The sequence below is a fragment of the Cebus imitator genome, unplaced genomic scaffold (assembly GCF_001604975.1).
Source record: "Cebus imitator isolate Cc_AM_T3 unplaced genomic scaffold, Cebus_imitator-1.0 Scaffold116, whole genome shotgun sequence".
NCBI lineage: Eukaryota > Metazoa > Chordata > Mammalia > Primates > Cebidae > Cebus > Cebus imitator.
In genome coordinates, this window is record NW_016107431.1 from 5,277,876 (window position 1) to 5,293,372 (window position 15,497).

General features: G+C 37.5%; 1 protein-coding gene across 2 annotated transcripts in view; it reads left to right on the forward strand.

The window, feature by feature from the left end:
- The first annotated feature begins 776 nt into the window (after positions 1 to 776).
- Positions 777 to 15,497, forward strand: part of FUT9 (fucosyltransferase 9) — a 185,049-nt gene continuing 170,328 nt past the window's right edge. For both annotated transcript variants that reach the window (XM_017538889.2, XM_017538886.2), the window contains exon 1: positions 777 to 1,031. The gene's annotated coding sequence lies outside the window, so the exon portion shown is untranslated. The remainder of the gene's footprint in view (positions 1,032 to 15,497) is intronic.

Genomic DNA, 15,497 nt, shown 5'->3' on the forward strand with positions numbered 1-15,497 from the left:
GACAGAAGGTAATGGACTTTCAGTCACTATGCCCTTCACACTTACAACCTTCCCAGATCACTGAGGACACAGTCTGAGGCAATTGGGTCAAAACGATATATGTATATATTTCTTTTTTTTTTTTTTTTTACCTCGGTAGCTGTCCACCCGTGCCCCAGGCAACAGCTCCTAGGGGCAGGCGATGATTGCCGGCATTGAGCTCCCTGCTGGCGCCTTCTGGTGGGACAGCCGGTGCCAAAGAGCGCCCAGGGAAACAAACAGCAATGGGGGACTATACAGATGCCATGGATGCACATGTAGGATCATAATCTGTCCAGAAAGGTGAGAGAAGGAGGGCGACAGGCTACGGATCCGGGTCCAGGGGCCGCCGCAGTGGAGCGGGCGGCGGGGTGCGCGCACAGGTGCCACAGGCCGGTGGCGCCGAGAGCTGTAGCCGCTGTCTCCCGGACTCAGCACTTGCACCCGCGCAGTGAAGCCGCGGCTGCTGCCAAGCTTGGGTAACCCCCAGCCTGAGCCAAGAAAGGAAGAGCCCAAGGAAAGGGCGCGAAGGGGGAAGGAAGGTGGGGTAGAAGGAGGGCGGAGGAGAGACCCACTGCCTCATCTTCGATTTCCCCTCCCCTAGCTCATCTGGTGGGGACCTTTCTGGGCTCCTGTGCTCCTCCCTCCCCACCCCCTTAACTCTGGGAGAGCGTCTCCCCTCTCCCCTTGCTCACCCCCCCACCCTCCCTGCTCTTCCGCCCCTCCCTACCGCGTGCCTCTTCCCCTCCCCCCGCCACCCTCCCCTCCAGCGGCAGTAGCTGTAGCAGCTTCAGCGAAGCCGGAGATGGGCAGAGAGCGCGCGCGGCGCAGCAGCTCCAGATTCACTGCTCTCTCCTGCAGCTCCCGGCGCCCCTGCCGCTGTCGCCGCCTCGGTGTCCCCCGGCTCCAGTCCCGCTCTTAGGACAGCGCCGCCACCGCCGCCTGGCCCTGCCTGCCTCCTGCGCCGCGCAGCCCTCGCGCGCTCCCCGGATGGCGCTTTACCCCTAGGACCGGTGAGTAGGCGGGAGATTGCAGGGGGTCGGGCGTCAAAGCTTGGCGCGGAGAGAACCTGTTTTGATTTGGGAGGCACCCCAAACCACCTGCTGTGAATCCCCGTCCTCCGGGCAGAGGGTCTAGGGAGGGTGCTGCTCCGTGGTCCCCAAGGGGATGTTTGATTTCAACTCCACCTGCTGGCAACCTGAACCCCTCTCCCTCTCCGCTGCCTGGAGCTCGCAGTCCCGCCTCACCTTCCAGCCCCCAGGCTCCCACACTAGCAGCAGTAGACGGCCTCGAACCTCTGGTCACTTCAAACAGGGTCATCTCTACCCTTACCGTCCCTGCGTTTCCCCCTATGCCAGTGCGCAAACGCCCCCATCTGCCACCCTTCACCCGATCTCGCGCTGACAAAGCCTTCCCCACAAAGTCCGCCCTGACCCACCTTCCCTCCTTTCCCAAAGCCAGGCTCTCGAGCCCCACTGTCCCGTCGTATTTATTCCCAGTGAATTCTGACCTCATTCCCTCGGCACAATGGTGCCTTTCCAGATTTTTTGACAGTCACCTCAGGAAATTGACACAGACACGCTGTGATCCTGGCTCCTTACAATTACTTTGTGTGTTCTCAGCACCTGGGCTGTTCAGGGTATGATTAAGCATGAAAAAATAAAGACCAAAAAGCAAACCCTTGGGAACCAAACTTTTTGTTATTGTTGTTTTAAAGCGCCGAACTATTTGCATTGTTTAGGTTTGTTCTGTTCATTGAGAGGCGTCTTAGCTGAGTACAGGAAACACACCTATTTTACCTGTTCCTGCGGAATTTATCTTACTTGCAGGTTAAGAACGGAGGACCTGTCTGGGTGGTGAATCTCTTTCAGCAACCACACTATCAAAAGCTCAGCAACTCTTGAGGATAAGAAGCTTTTTTTTTTTTTTTGAAGGATATGAGAGTAGCACCAAACTTACCGTTTAAAATCTTCTTTGAAACTGCAATAAGCCAAAGCTCTTATTTTTCTTTAGGTGTAGTGGCTAATAGAGGTATATAGGAGGATTAGAAAACGTTGTACCAAGAAGGCCCTGCCCTACCTGGGTGCTTCAGGAGTTGTGTAGTATCTTAGCACCAGACGCTATTTCTGTTCGGTATTTTGCAGAAGTTTTCTTAGGGCAGTAGCCGTTTCTTCTGAAACCATGTTTACCATTTTATTATTTCTAGTTGGAGTGAGAGAAAATAGAGTTGTGTTCAATGAATGAATATGAACAATGGGGATGGAGGAATAAGTGAACATCGGGAGAAACCATTTAAATAATAAAGTGTGTACTCTCAATTTCCCACTTGTGGAAATCTTAAAAACAAAACTATCCCACACAATTTATGGTTTAATTTTTTAGAGAAATGATGAAAATGCACTCATTTCAACATGACATTCTACTACATAGAACCCTTGGTCATAGGGCTTGTGTTCTAAGCAATACGGATAAGAATATCCAGAAATAAATGTTAGAAACTTTAAAAGATGCTCCATTTAGGAATGTAGTGTGTTGATATAAATTTTCCCGGATTATTATTACTATAATTCGAGGGGTGTATGAATTAAAGTGTCATTCTTGCTCTTGCACTTGGTGGAGAGAGATGTACCCTCCTTCACCTTAAAGGAGCAAGTCTCCGGCTACACAAAAAAATAGGAAGGGAAAGTTGAGCTATTATCTAGGGAATTTGTCAGTGAATATTGCCTTTATTGCCTTAAAATCTTACCTTCTCCAGTGTCGGGAATTTTTGTTGGTTTCTTTTAATTCAAACTGTATCTGAGCTTTTATTTCCCTTTGTGTAGACATAGGCAGAAATACACTGAGCAAGTCCACTGAGAAGGGGTGGTTTTAAGTACATGTGGATAGCTACATTAAAAGTCAAGATGGGCTATGAATACTGACTTTATTGTTGGTTTTCTAAATTTGAAAATTTTAGTTGGTTAAATTTAGGGCGTGACTAAGAACGTTCAAAACTGTATTTAAACTTGAAGTTACTGCAAATATTCATATGTGGCCATGACGTGAGGATAGTAGATAAGCCAAGAGCTGAACCAAAAGGTTATTTGATTGTTTCCCTACATATGTTTAACATTTGGGTAACAGTGGGGTGATTGCTATGTACATTATGTCCAACAGTAATTAATCTGTATTGGAATGGATACATCCTAAATTAAAAGCAAGGAGTTATACTGACTTTGATCAGTTATTGCCTATAATTATGTTAATGATACATTAAAGTCAATGTATTCTAACATAATTCCAATTAACGTGAAAATATTAACAATTATCTATGACAATGCAAATAACTAGTCTCTCAAAGACTATGGCAGGAATTTCTATAAGGAATTATTGGTGAGCTGAAAGTCAAGAATATCTGTCAGGATTTAATGTCATTGTCACTGGTAAGAAAGGCTAAACAGTTAAATATAACATATGGGGAGATAAGGCACACCAATACTGGAAAGGCATATCTCTGAGTGCCATTGAACTGTATCTTATAATGCTCATAATTATATGCCACCTAGAGGATGATGGGTTTAAATTAAATATTTGCAATGTTAAATATAAATTAAACGTTATGAAGAAAAATGTAGAATTATGGAAATTATTTAGATTATTCCATCAACAAGTTGCCATTAGTTGACTGTTACATGTGAAACCATGTTTTACCTTGTGTGTGATGAAAAGAAAGAATGGCTGAGGAAGAGAAAGCTGCAGGAAGGAAAAGATAGAGGGAAAGGCTTCAGACTGACGGATACTGGCTTAAATTCTTTAATCAAGTTAGGGTAAATGAATACAAGTTCTATTATTTTGGCATTGGGAAAAACAACTGTTTTCCCACTTGAATTTTAGGAAGTAGTTCCTTAATTATAGCAATAAAAATACAAGTTTTTAAAAGTAAAGTCTTTTATTGGTTTTATTTAGTAAAATGTGAGCATCACAGGGAAACTATTTTGTGTAATCTAATTGATGAATTGAACAAAATAAAATTCCACACAAATTTACAAAAAAAAAAAATTATTTGAATAAAAAAGCACACATACTCACACTTCACACATACCTAAAACTAAATTATTAGATAAAGAGCTAAACAATTTAGTGTCTTATGAAGGCGAGAAGGTTCAGTCAAGTAATAACCACATACAATATTTTTATGCTTTAATATATATTTCTCATATTTTCTTTTTCATTGTGGTGGATATATTATTACATTTTATAAATATTTGCATTTTATTGATAAATTCCTGTCTCTGTATTATAAAATACAAATTTTATAAATTCAAATAATCCCCAAATAGCACTTGTGTCAAATTACTACATAAATGTTCATAATTTTGCTTTCTATCTTGCATTAAGGAAGGAGTATTTAGCAAAACGCAATCTCAAAGAGCAACTATGTAAAATGAATATTTCAAAACAAGCATGATAATTCATCCAAAGTTTTACAGCAATACTATAAAGTGATACTCTCATAAATAAACTCTAATGTATGATTAAAATTCCTAAGAGAAACATTTAAATTCTGTGATTTTTACCCATAACTGAATGTGTAAAATACAGTTGTATTCATTTAGCTACAAATGGAATGCTTGGCATTCTTAATAGAAGGATGCACAGAATTCAGATGTTGATTAGACATATAGAGAGCATTCAATTTCTATAACTCTACTAATGACTTGCTCAAGGTTTCAAAGTAGTTAACAGAAACAGAATTCAAATCCTAGTCTCCAGACTCCATGCTGTATTTGTCTTTCTATAAAATAAAACCCATTTTCCACTTCTTTTAAGATGTCAATAAAGGAGAAGTCAGTTTTAATGTTAAAAAATCTGAAAATAAAATAAAATAAAAGACCTGTGCTTCTTCAAGGATCATCTCAATGCTTAGCCTTCCAACACACCGTAGTTGAAGGTAACCAGTCAACCAGACTTTTCCATTTACTCCTACCTTCAGGCTAAAGCTTGGGAAATATTTAAAAATTTAACTGCAACTAGCCCAGCTAAAAATCTTTTAACATTTTTTCACAATTTTTATTACACGTTTCTCACTTATGCAGTGTAAGGTTTTTTAAGTTAATAGCGTGCCATGGATACTTCCATATAAACTTTTGTAGACAATTGACTGAAAAGTGTTCCTAAAAAACAGATTTAGTTTCTGTAAACTAAATACACTTATAGTTTCATCTCCATGCTGATAATATTTATGTCATCACAGAGAAAGTGTTGTATTCACATGCTTATTTTTTAATTTTTACCTCCATAGACTGTGAATAGCTCAGGTGGTCAAGGAAGGTAAATTTGTTTCACAAAGTTTCAAGCTCAGACATGAAAATTCTGGAAATTTTAGCTTTTTCTTCACTGATAGCCAGAGGGATCAATGAAAGTGAATGACTAAATCAATGGGAAACCATCATCATTACTGCGTAAAAAAATAAGCTCTCAAATATATTATTGGTGATGATGGCTCATGACCATCATTTCATCTAAGAAGAATAACATGGTGACATATTTAGATATCTCAATTACATTTTCTGAAACAACACTGCATTATCCAAACGTGCCTGAGTTGATGTAAGCTAGGGGAATCTGTGATCTTGTACTGGTGGGTGGCCCGTTCAAAAGCTGAGGTATTGATCTTAGGCACTGGTCTTCTTACAATGCATTAAATGCAGATTTGACTGAAAGGAAAACTACATCTCTAAGGCTCCTATGACATAGTTTCTTTGGAGTGTAATTCAGCCTCCCTTTATTGAGGGCCTATGGGGCAAGAACAGAAGTGATGATATCAGGAACAAGAATAAATACGATTTAAACTTTGACCTCAAGCAGCTTAGAGTTTAACTGGAGAAACCAGTAAGAATAAATAGAAAGATGCAATGAGATACCAGTTGCTTTAAGGTATCTAAGGATGTCACCTTGTTATTGAACAAGGGTGTCCAGGAAAAACTAAAAAAGACCAAAAATGAGTAAAAATCTGTGTTATGTAACATGGATCTAGACATGCTGTGGCTAAGGCTTGATGACAAAAATCATTTAGTTCCTTTTAAAAAGCAAGTTTTCATTGCTCTCTACATTATGTTTAACTCTGACAGAGTTTTTGAACATAGACACTTCCAAACTAACAAATCCAGTGGTTGATTCAGTCCTTGGAGGTCATAGGGCAAATCTTTTAATGAAAATGTAACTAAGTATATACCTTTAATTAGGTAGGAAATGTTTACCTTTTAAGAAACTCATATCTTCCAGGAATATTCACAGGGAAGTACATGCAGAGGATGCAGGGAAGGAAGCTATGAACAATATATGTAATATCTATTCTGTAATCAAAAGCTTAAAAACCACTTTAATAAGATAGACCACCTTAAAAAGGTAATTTAAATTATATATATCTTATTTACTCCGATGAATATTTATTGAATAGTTGCAATTCAGTGATAGAAAAGGAAGATGACATATAGTTGGGATGATAAAATATATATTCATGAAGTAATTTGGGAGAAGCATGAGGCAGCATTTCAATAGCAAGTATTACATGTCACCTGACCTAGAACATGGACTGGACAGTTACTTTTATAACCAGGCAAAGTTTATAATACTCATGTTATTGCAAAAATAGTGGCCCCAAACAGCTTCTGAAGGTGCCTGAATTATGCTATAGTAGGAATAGCTTATGCCCATGAAGGATCTCGTTCATCTATGGTCATTGTTGGTTTAACAAAAGACAAAATTAAAGTATTCAATTTTTACATGAGAGGGAATAATATTCCACTTAACTTGTTGACTGTTTTATGAATTCTTTACTACTTTATGTTTTCATGACATTCTTTGTATAAAGAAAGTGACTGAGTTTCATGGGTAATATGATTAGAGAGCTTCAGGGAAAAATGGGGAAATCTTTGACAAGAGATAAGCTACAAGACATAGGTATTGATGATAATGAGGTTTCACTGTCCTTACCTGGAGGGAGACAACAGCTATTTTACTAGTCAACTCCTGCTAACTTTCAAGAGTCCTAAAGGGTCTGAAATTAATTTAACCCACTAAGTTAAGTATGAGTAACCGATTGTATTCCTTCTTTTGAAGAGACTGCATGAAGGCAGTCAATCCAACTTGTCCTATTTGTCTACACCAACAGCTTAATGGTGCTTTTTTTTTTTTTTTTTTTTTTTTTTTTTTTTTTTTTTTTTTTTTTTTTTTGTCTGCACTGATTAGTTAAGCAAGAGTTACAGAAATGGGAGTGGGAAATACATCTGGAGGTGTTGACAGGTATTGTATGGGAAATACAGAAGCCGGGACCGTCTCCTGCTATTTCCAATAGATTTTTTTGCTATGGTTAAGGTGAATATAGATCAAATCATGGTCAGAGCTGTCTGGTCTGGGATGGCAGTTCTGGCAGAGAGTTAAATTTAAGGCACTTGCAACAGTTGAGCGAACCATTTTTTCATGTAAAGCTGAGATGCCACTGGAAGCTGGGTGAGCTATAAGCTGGCATATACTCTTTCCTTTTGATAAGCAAGATTCATAGGACCCCTTTTTACCTTTGTTAGTCATTGAATCTTATTTGGCACACCCCACATAAGCATGAAAATAGCATGCCAGGCAGTCATAAGGCCTTCAGGATCAGGCATTCAGTTTTGACAAGAGCCCAGTAGCAAGATAATAGCTGCATTTCAAATGAGGTGTACCTAGTAGGGGTATATCCTGAATGTTAAGGGGGTGATCTGTCCAACATCCCAAAGGGCTCTGTGAATGGAAGCTGCTGACATTTTCTCGGAGCTCCAATCAGAAAAATCATTAGTCACAGAAACTAGTAGCTCACAGGTTAATTAGGGATATGAGACTCCAAATGTAAAGAGAAGGTCACAGCTTGCTAATACAGTGTTGGTTTATGCTTCATTCAAATTATGCTGACTTTTTGGACCAACTAATATAGAAGGCCCAGTAGAACTTTCAAGTGAGGAACATATCATCTCCAATACCCAAAGTTTTCAATAAGATGCTGAACATTTTTTGTTTGTTGTGTATGAAGAGACAGCAGTTTTTCTTTGACTACCAGAAAAATTGAACATTGTGAAACTGTTCATATAGACCCAAGAAACTTTATTTGACAATCAGAATCCTGAATTTTGTCAGAACTTATCAGCTGCCATGGTTGATAGAAGTGTGATAACACCACAGTCCAGACCATTGCAATGGAAGATTCTGACTGGCCCATTAACAGGACATCATCCATATAGAGAAAGCCTTGCACCATACAAAGTAGGGACATTTATGATGACCCATGTACTACTGATGGCAAAAGGCAGCGGAACCTAGGCACCTCTGGGAGTAATCTTTAGTAACTTGGGAGGTTACTACAAATTTATATTGGTGGCTACGTCACATGAATGTGACTTGATCTTTGTCCTCAGAAGCCAGTGGTATAAAAAAGCTGATATTGGCACAGTCCAAGACTGCATACCAAGAGTTTAGTCTGTGCAATGGATTCAATTACTTGAATTGTTGGGATTATGGGATTAACAGCTTGATTCCATTGGTGATAATCCATTCTAAGTTTCTAGCTCTCATTACTCTGTCTCGCTGGTCATACAGTGCTGTTGTAGTAAAATATTGCATCTCTTAGCACCCATGTTCCCTTAAAATCCACAATCAAGGCTGCAATTTTCTTTTCTCCTGAGATTTTATATTGTTTTTGTTGGACCATCTGGGAGGAAACAGAGTAGAAGACAGGACAGTGATTTACTGTCCCATTAGCACTTCACTACATTTTGCCTTTCCCAATTGTGATAATCTTCTCAGGCACTTAACTGATGATGAAGTATAAGCACTTAATACATTAATTACTATACAACTGGGCATAGAAAAAAACAACAGCACATTGAATTGGCCCAAAGGGCTCCATTCATGACATCATGTAGATTGCCTTTCCCACTGTGAACCCTGTTTAAACCCAATTAGCTAAATCAGACGATCTTTTTCTTTCTATAAATTCAGTTTAAAAAGTGACTTGGGTATCCTAAAAGTTTAATTCCCTTATTTTCCTGAAATTCCTCAACATAGTTGGATGGGTGCATATGTCATTTGATACCCACTGGGAATAGGGATACCTTGACCTCTTTCATGTTTCTCTTTAAATAATCTGAGATTATAGTAGAGGGGCACAGAAGAATCAGAGAGCAAGGGAGGAGAGAGACTTCATTTGTACTATCCCAGTTTCAGTGATATGGCAGTGACTCATGGCATAATCAAATTAATTTGGAATATTGTTGCCCACCCAATACTCTGTAATGAGAGCAGGACTCCTGTGGCTGGCACCATCTATTTCATCCTTGGGAATCCCTTGACTCAGAAGCCACAGACACATTGCTGTCTTTGCTAGAGCATGGGATTTATGACCTCTGGCTGACTCAACCTTGGTTCACACAGTGGTGACTTTAAGGAATCCAACTTAATTTGAGGCATTATCTTCCCCATTATCTTATATCTCTTAAGTTCTCCCAGTGTCAGCATCAAGGATAGGGAAGTTTCTCTGCACAGTGCTGATAACCTCAAGAATTTATCTAGATTTCTTTAGATCGCTTTCTCAGTTCTCCAGTGGGTCAATTTTATCAGAATTCTAGACTCAATCCAGGCCACTTAGAGCCTAAATACTGGTCAATGCCTCATCTATGATTTTCCACAGGAGTTTTTCTGTTTTTGAAAAATCTCCTCAAGAGAAGTAAAGCTTCCTTAATGCAGCAAAGTCCCACTACAAAAAGACTTTTTGATTTTTTTTTATTACTTTCAAGTGGATCTAAGGTTGGCATGATAGAACCGAGGAGAGATTTACCTATAAGATAACCCAGCATTTCCCATTATTCCTTGATAGGCAATATGTTCCATAACCTCTCCTTTTCATTGTGGGCCAAAGTTCTAATGATTCACCTGGTTTCTGATTATGGAGTTCCCCTTTTCAAACTCAATATATGTACACATTACTCTTAACTATTGTCTGAAAGAGGGTAGAAGATTCTCCCTACCCAGTACAAATCTTAATATTAGTTGTTACATTGCTGCAAGTCTGAGACAGGAATCCAGATTGGCAAGGAACTTGTTCCACTTAGAGGAAAAGAGGAAAATTCTGCTATCTGTATTTTACCTATTTCTTTTTTTTGTTTGTTATTCAGCTTGCAATGACCTCCTTGATTCCTCCTCATTAACAGGCAAAAAAGTAAAGTACTGTCTATGGCCCAGTGGCCCATATAATTTGGTAAACATCTTTGCTACTGATTCCCACAGACTTCTCTCAAATACTTATCTTCCTGAAATTTCTCAACATTCCTTGATGGGTGCATATGTCTTTTGCTACTTATTGGGGATAGAGATACCCTGACCCATAGTCAGGCTTCTGTTTAAGTAAGTGAGGTCACAGTAAAGGGACAGAAGAATCAGAAAGCAGGGAAGAAGAAAGACTTCATATGTACTATCAGTTTCAAGTGACATAGTGGTGGTTCATGGCATAAACAAATTAACTTTGAATATCTAATACATCTGCAGGACTCTCATCTTTCCTTTTCCAGATAGCCATGTCTTTGTTGGCATCCCATCCCCATCACTAACATTATGAAAATCTCTGAAGGGTCTGAGATTTATCCCTGCTCACAAGTTAACATGAAAGCCTACCACAATTGAATGGATGGTGGTGAAAAACATTAGACTCCTAGGTCAGAGATGAAGGACAATTTATTTTTCTTTTTTTTTCCCATTTATTTATTTTATTGCATTTTAGGTTTTGGGGTACATGTGAAGAACATGCAAAATTGTTGCATAGGTACACACATGGCAGTGTGATTTGCTGCCTTCCTCCCCATCACCTACATCTGGCATTTCTCCCCTTGCTATCTTCACAGCAATAGCAGTAGCAAAAATATCAACACTTTTGTTTGGGTTCCCTGGGCCCCAGTTTCCACAAGGCAACATGAAGTATACACATTACAAACAAAAAGATCACAAATTTAAGGAATGCCAACCTTTTATGATGGGCAATGAGCATGCCTCCCTTTCTTCCAGAAGATGCTATTTCTGTGTTCCAAGGCTGTCTGCCTTATAAACATATTTTTCAAATAATTCAGAACAAAAGCAGTCAATGATTATTTCATAAGATGTGTAGAAATGTGAAAGACCCATGAGAAATTGTCTCCCAATAGTGAAAAAAGATTTCAATAAGTGACTTTTGGATGGGCTTCTTATCTGTGGTATGATATACGTTCATTCTTGCTATTTCCTAATAATGGAATGCATGAAACTTTTGTTACCTGAGATTGATGAACCTCTCACTAAGATAGAAAACGAGAAGGAAGTTTTTGGAGCAAATATATTGTATTTAAACAGCAATATTAGAGTCCTGATTAATTACTCCTGACTTTATAGGTTACAGCATAGGGCATGTTAAAGAACTAAGAATTTCTATGTCAGGAAGTAAATATTTGAGCCTAAACCACAGAATAAATGAAAGATATATTCTGTGTAATTGTAGTGTATTTTAAATCAAAATTATTAAGCAAAAATATGTTATTACATGTTTCCCATGGCTGTAGTATTTCTCCAATACTTTACAGTTTGCAGGGTGTCGAAATTTTCCTAAATAATCAAAAGAAAAGGGTGCAATGCTGCTCTAATTTGTTTAATTTTTTCAAGACTGAGCATAATTGTCATCTTCTCTAATAGGCATCTCCTGTATTGCCAGGTTTATCTGTACAATTTTATGACTTTACAACATCATGTTGGCCTTACATATTTATGTGTTTTCTTGACTGGATTACTCTGAAATTAAACCGTGTTGCTTATTACTCTTTGCACTTCTAGTGCCTAGCTTTCCACCCGAAGTATGGTGAGTATCCAATAAATGCTTGTAAAGAGGAACTGAAAGTAACATTGTCTGTTAATTTTGAATTTACTTTCAGATATTTTAGACAATTATGTTCTACAAGGAATAACTGAATGGAGGATGTATAGAATATTTGGGATGGAATAATTTATAACATTTCTTAATGACCATTGTTTTACTTATAGTCTTGTGAATATTCAAATCCTGATGCTTATTCCTAGTTTTGTGACATCTTGAAACATTTATAATTTTGCATTTATAGTGAAACCTTAAGATTTTATATTGCTTCTATGCTTTTAGGCATTGAAGAGAGGGTCCCAAAATTAAATGTAAGATTTTGTTTAATTATCAAAAGGTCTGCAGTTGCTGGTTTATATTATCCAGAATTGACTTCCATTCTAACCCTGCATTAGAAATTTCAAAGCTTCTCGCCTTTCCCCTTTTTCAAAGAGGTAGACTGAAGATGAATACAAGTTCCTTTCTCTGCCCTGATGCACAGATGTTCTTTCTTTATTTCCAAATTTTTTTTTTCTCTTGAGTTCAGATAGATGTCTGCTGCTCCTACCTACCTTTGCGGTTTCTGTCACTACCTCACCTAATCACTATTGTTACCACCAGTGCTGCCAACCCTGAAATCTGGTGCACTTCTCCCCTTTCTTTTATCTCAAATTTTCCAATTTCTTCTGACTCTTATTGCTAACTCATATTCTAAAAACAACAAAAACATAAACAAAAGGACTATCTCTAAGGGACAGTTGCTCTTTCCTTTTGTGCAGTGAACTTGAAGGATCAGATAAAGTGATAGGTTCTCTGGCTCTTACTCTCTATTTGTTAGTTATGCAAGAGCTGGCTGTATCTTCAGTTCGTTTCAAGGGCTGTATTTTTCTGCTTTTGTTCCAGAGCCTTTTTGGAAATTCAACAATTCTAAATTATTGGATTTTTATTAACCAATGTTTTGTTGTTTTCTTCATAAAAAAACAGATTTTTGGTAATCGTTTTGTTCCTATATTGTGTTGTTATTTAATACCAACGTTAACTGGTGAATACGTTAGAACTTATAAAACACATGTGTCATTTCAGAAAATGAAATGTTTGGAGTGAGTCAAACGCAAGACAGATATGTTTTTATGTGAAGCATGGAAGGTCAAAACTGGCTTGCTTGGAGGATGACAGTAGCAATCTTGTTCAGAAGAAAAGAGGAAGATATTGGATAATAAGAGAACATATAAATACTGTAGAGAGAAGGGGGGCAAAGTGGGAAGTTTTAGAATAATAAAGACAAATATTTACTCATGTTATAATAGGGTTTCATGGAAACACTGCATTATAAAAAAAAAAAAAAACCCACAGAGTTGTAACCAAATATAACTGGATTCAAAATTCTCACCTGTTAATTGAGTTAACTATTAGATTGGTGCAAAACTAATTATGGTTTTGGCCATTACTTTTAATGGCAAAGTAATGCTTAATTAAACTTTAAGTAACATTTAATGTATTTAATTGAGCAATGTCTTAATATCAACTATTTAGCTGAGAGAAAAGTCCAATTTCTTAGTATATCTAAGACTCTATTTCCTATTATGTTGAAATTTTGCATAATTATTTTGAATGTGGAATTAGATAATATGTAGAAATCTTTAAAACCTTGGCACTGTTAATTTTCATTCAATAAATGTTATGTATTTATCCATACTTAAGAATTCAAGAAGACATAACCATTTCAGTTTGTAACAAATAAAACGAGTCTATTTCTGAATTAGACAATTAGCAAGTGACAATTAGATAATCCAATTCGATAATCAGCAACTAGGAGAATTTTGGATCCTTCAGAATATTATATAGTAATGCAGGAAGAAGTGTATAATGAGCACTGAAGGGCTAATTAGAATCATGCTTTCCATGACAATATGAAGTAAACACTTAGAAAAGAAGCTATTTATTTTAATAATTATTAAGTCAGAGTAGTATAAATTTTTTCCACAAGAATTAAAACAGATGAGCAAAAGGAGTTCGTCTTTTAACCAGGATGAACAAAACTGGAAGGGGTGTTAATCCTACCCTGAAAAGAGAAAGCCAGATGAACTACAAAACCATAACTCTTGTTAAACCTGTTGTAAAACTGAGTTCATCAGGCAGACAAATATCTAGATTTTCAGTAAATGATCGGTTCCTCCACTGAGAAATGAATCATGGGGATGGCGTCATATGTGGCAGAGAATAGAATAGGACCTGGCTATCATACAAGTGATGATAAAAATTATCCTTTTCTAAATTATCTAACAAGAAATTTTGTAAAAAATTTAAAATTATTAAAAATTGCTAAAGACTGACTAACAGTTTTAAACTCTGGTAACCTCTGACACAAGGGTAGTTTGATGTCACCCACTGGGGCATTTATGTGGACTTTCGCCAGGTACTTATGAGAAATATCGGAAGCAGGGTGGGAGACAGGAGGGAGCCCCTCAGTAATACAGGTGCAGAGTAAGGGATTGGCTGCTACACCAAGTAAAGCACAAAATCTCAGTCTATTCAAGTTCCCGTCCCATTTCCTAAGCACAAGGCTATAGGAATGTGAAGTCTTTGGCACCATAGAGGTCAGCTCTTGACTAGATTAGCTCAAGCCCCAAACTAATGGTTTTAGAATAGCAAAAGTATACTGTTTCTAGGTATAAATGATTGGCATCATTCCCAATTATTTTGCACTCAGTATTTGACATTTAATTGAAAAATTATGAGATATATGAAAATTTAAGGGAAAAGAAACCATTGTCAAGAGTCCAAGCAATGAACAAAACCAGACTTAGAGATGATCCAGGAATTGAAATTATCAAACAGGGACTATGATTAATATATTAAAGAACCTAATAGGAAATAGTGAACAATCTGCATGAAAGGATGGTGAATTACAGCAGAATAATTGAAAATGCAGGAAAGATCAAGTTGAAGACGAGAAATGAAAGGAAATATTATCACAAATTCTACAATAAGTGGGTAAATTTACCAACTACAATTCCAAATATGTGTGCAGCTAAGAACAGAGTTTCAGAATTCAAGAAGTAAAATTGATCAAACTGAAAGGATAGAAAGATAAATTTACAACTGTGGGTTTTTCTGATGACCAGAACTACTCTGTCTGTAATTAATAGAACAAGCAGAAATCAGTAACTATATAGAAGGCCTGAACAACATCACCAACCAATTTGACGTAACTGATAAGTAGAGGATAGTCCACCTAATAACAATAGAGTATCAAAGAAAATATTTTCAAAATACATATGATAAACTACTGATACACAGGATGCATAAAGAATTCTCACAATTCAATGATCAAAAAAACAAATAACCCAATGAAACAAGTTGCAAAAGATTTGAACAACAATGGAGATGTATGGTTTACAAAAAATATATGTGAAAAGATGTTCAACACTGGTAATCATTAAGAAAATTAAGCAAACTAAAATCAGAGTAAGATACCACTGCAGACCTAATAGAACATAACAAAAACAAAACAAACAAATAAAATCATGACCTTACCAAGTCCGAGTGAAAATGTGGAGCAGTTGGAACACTGGAACATTGCTGGAAGGGATGCAAA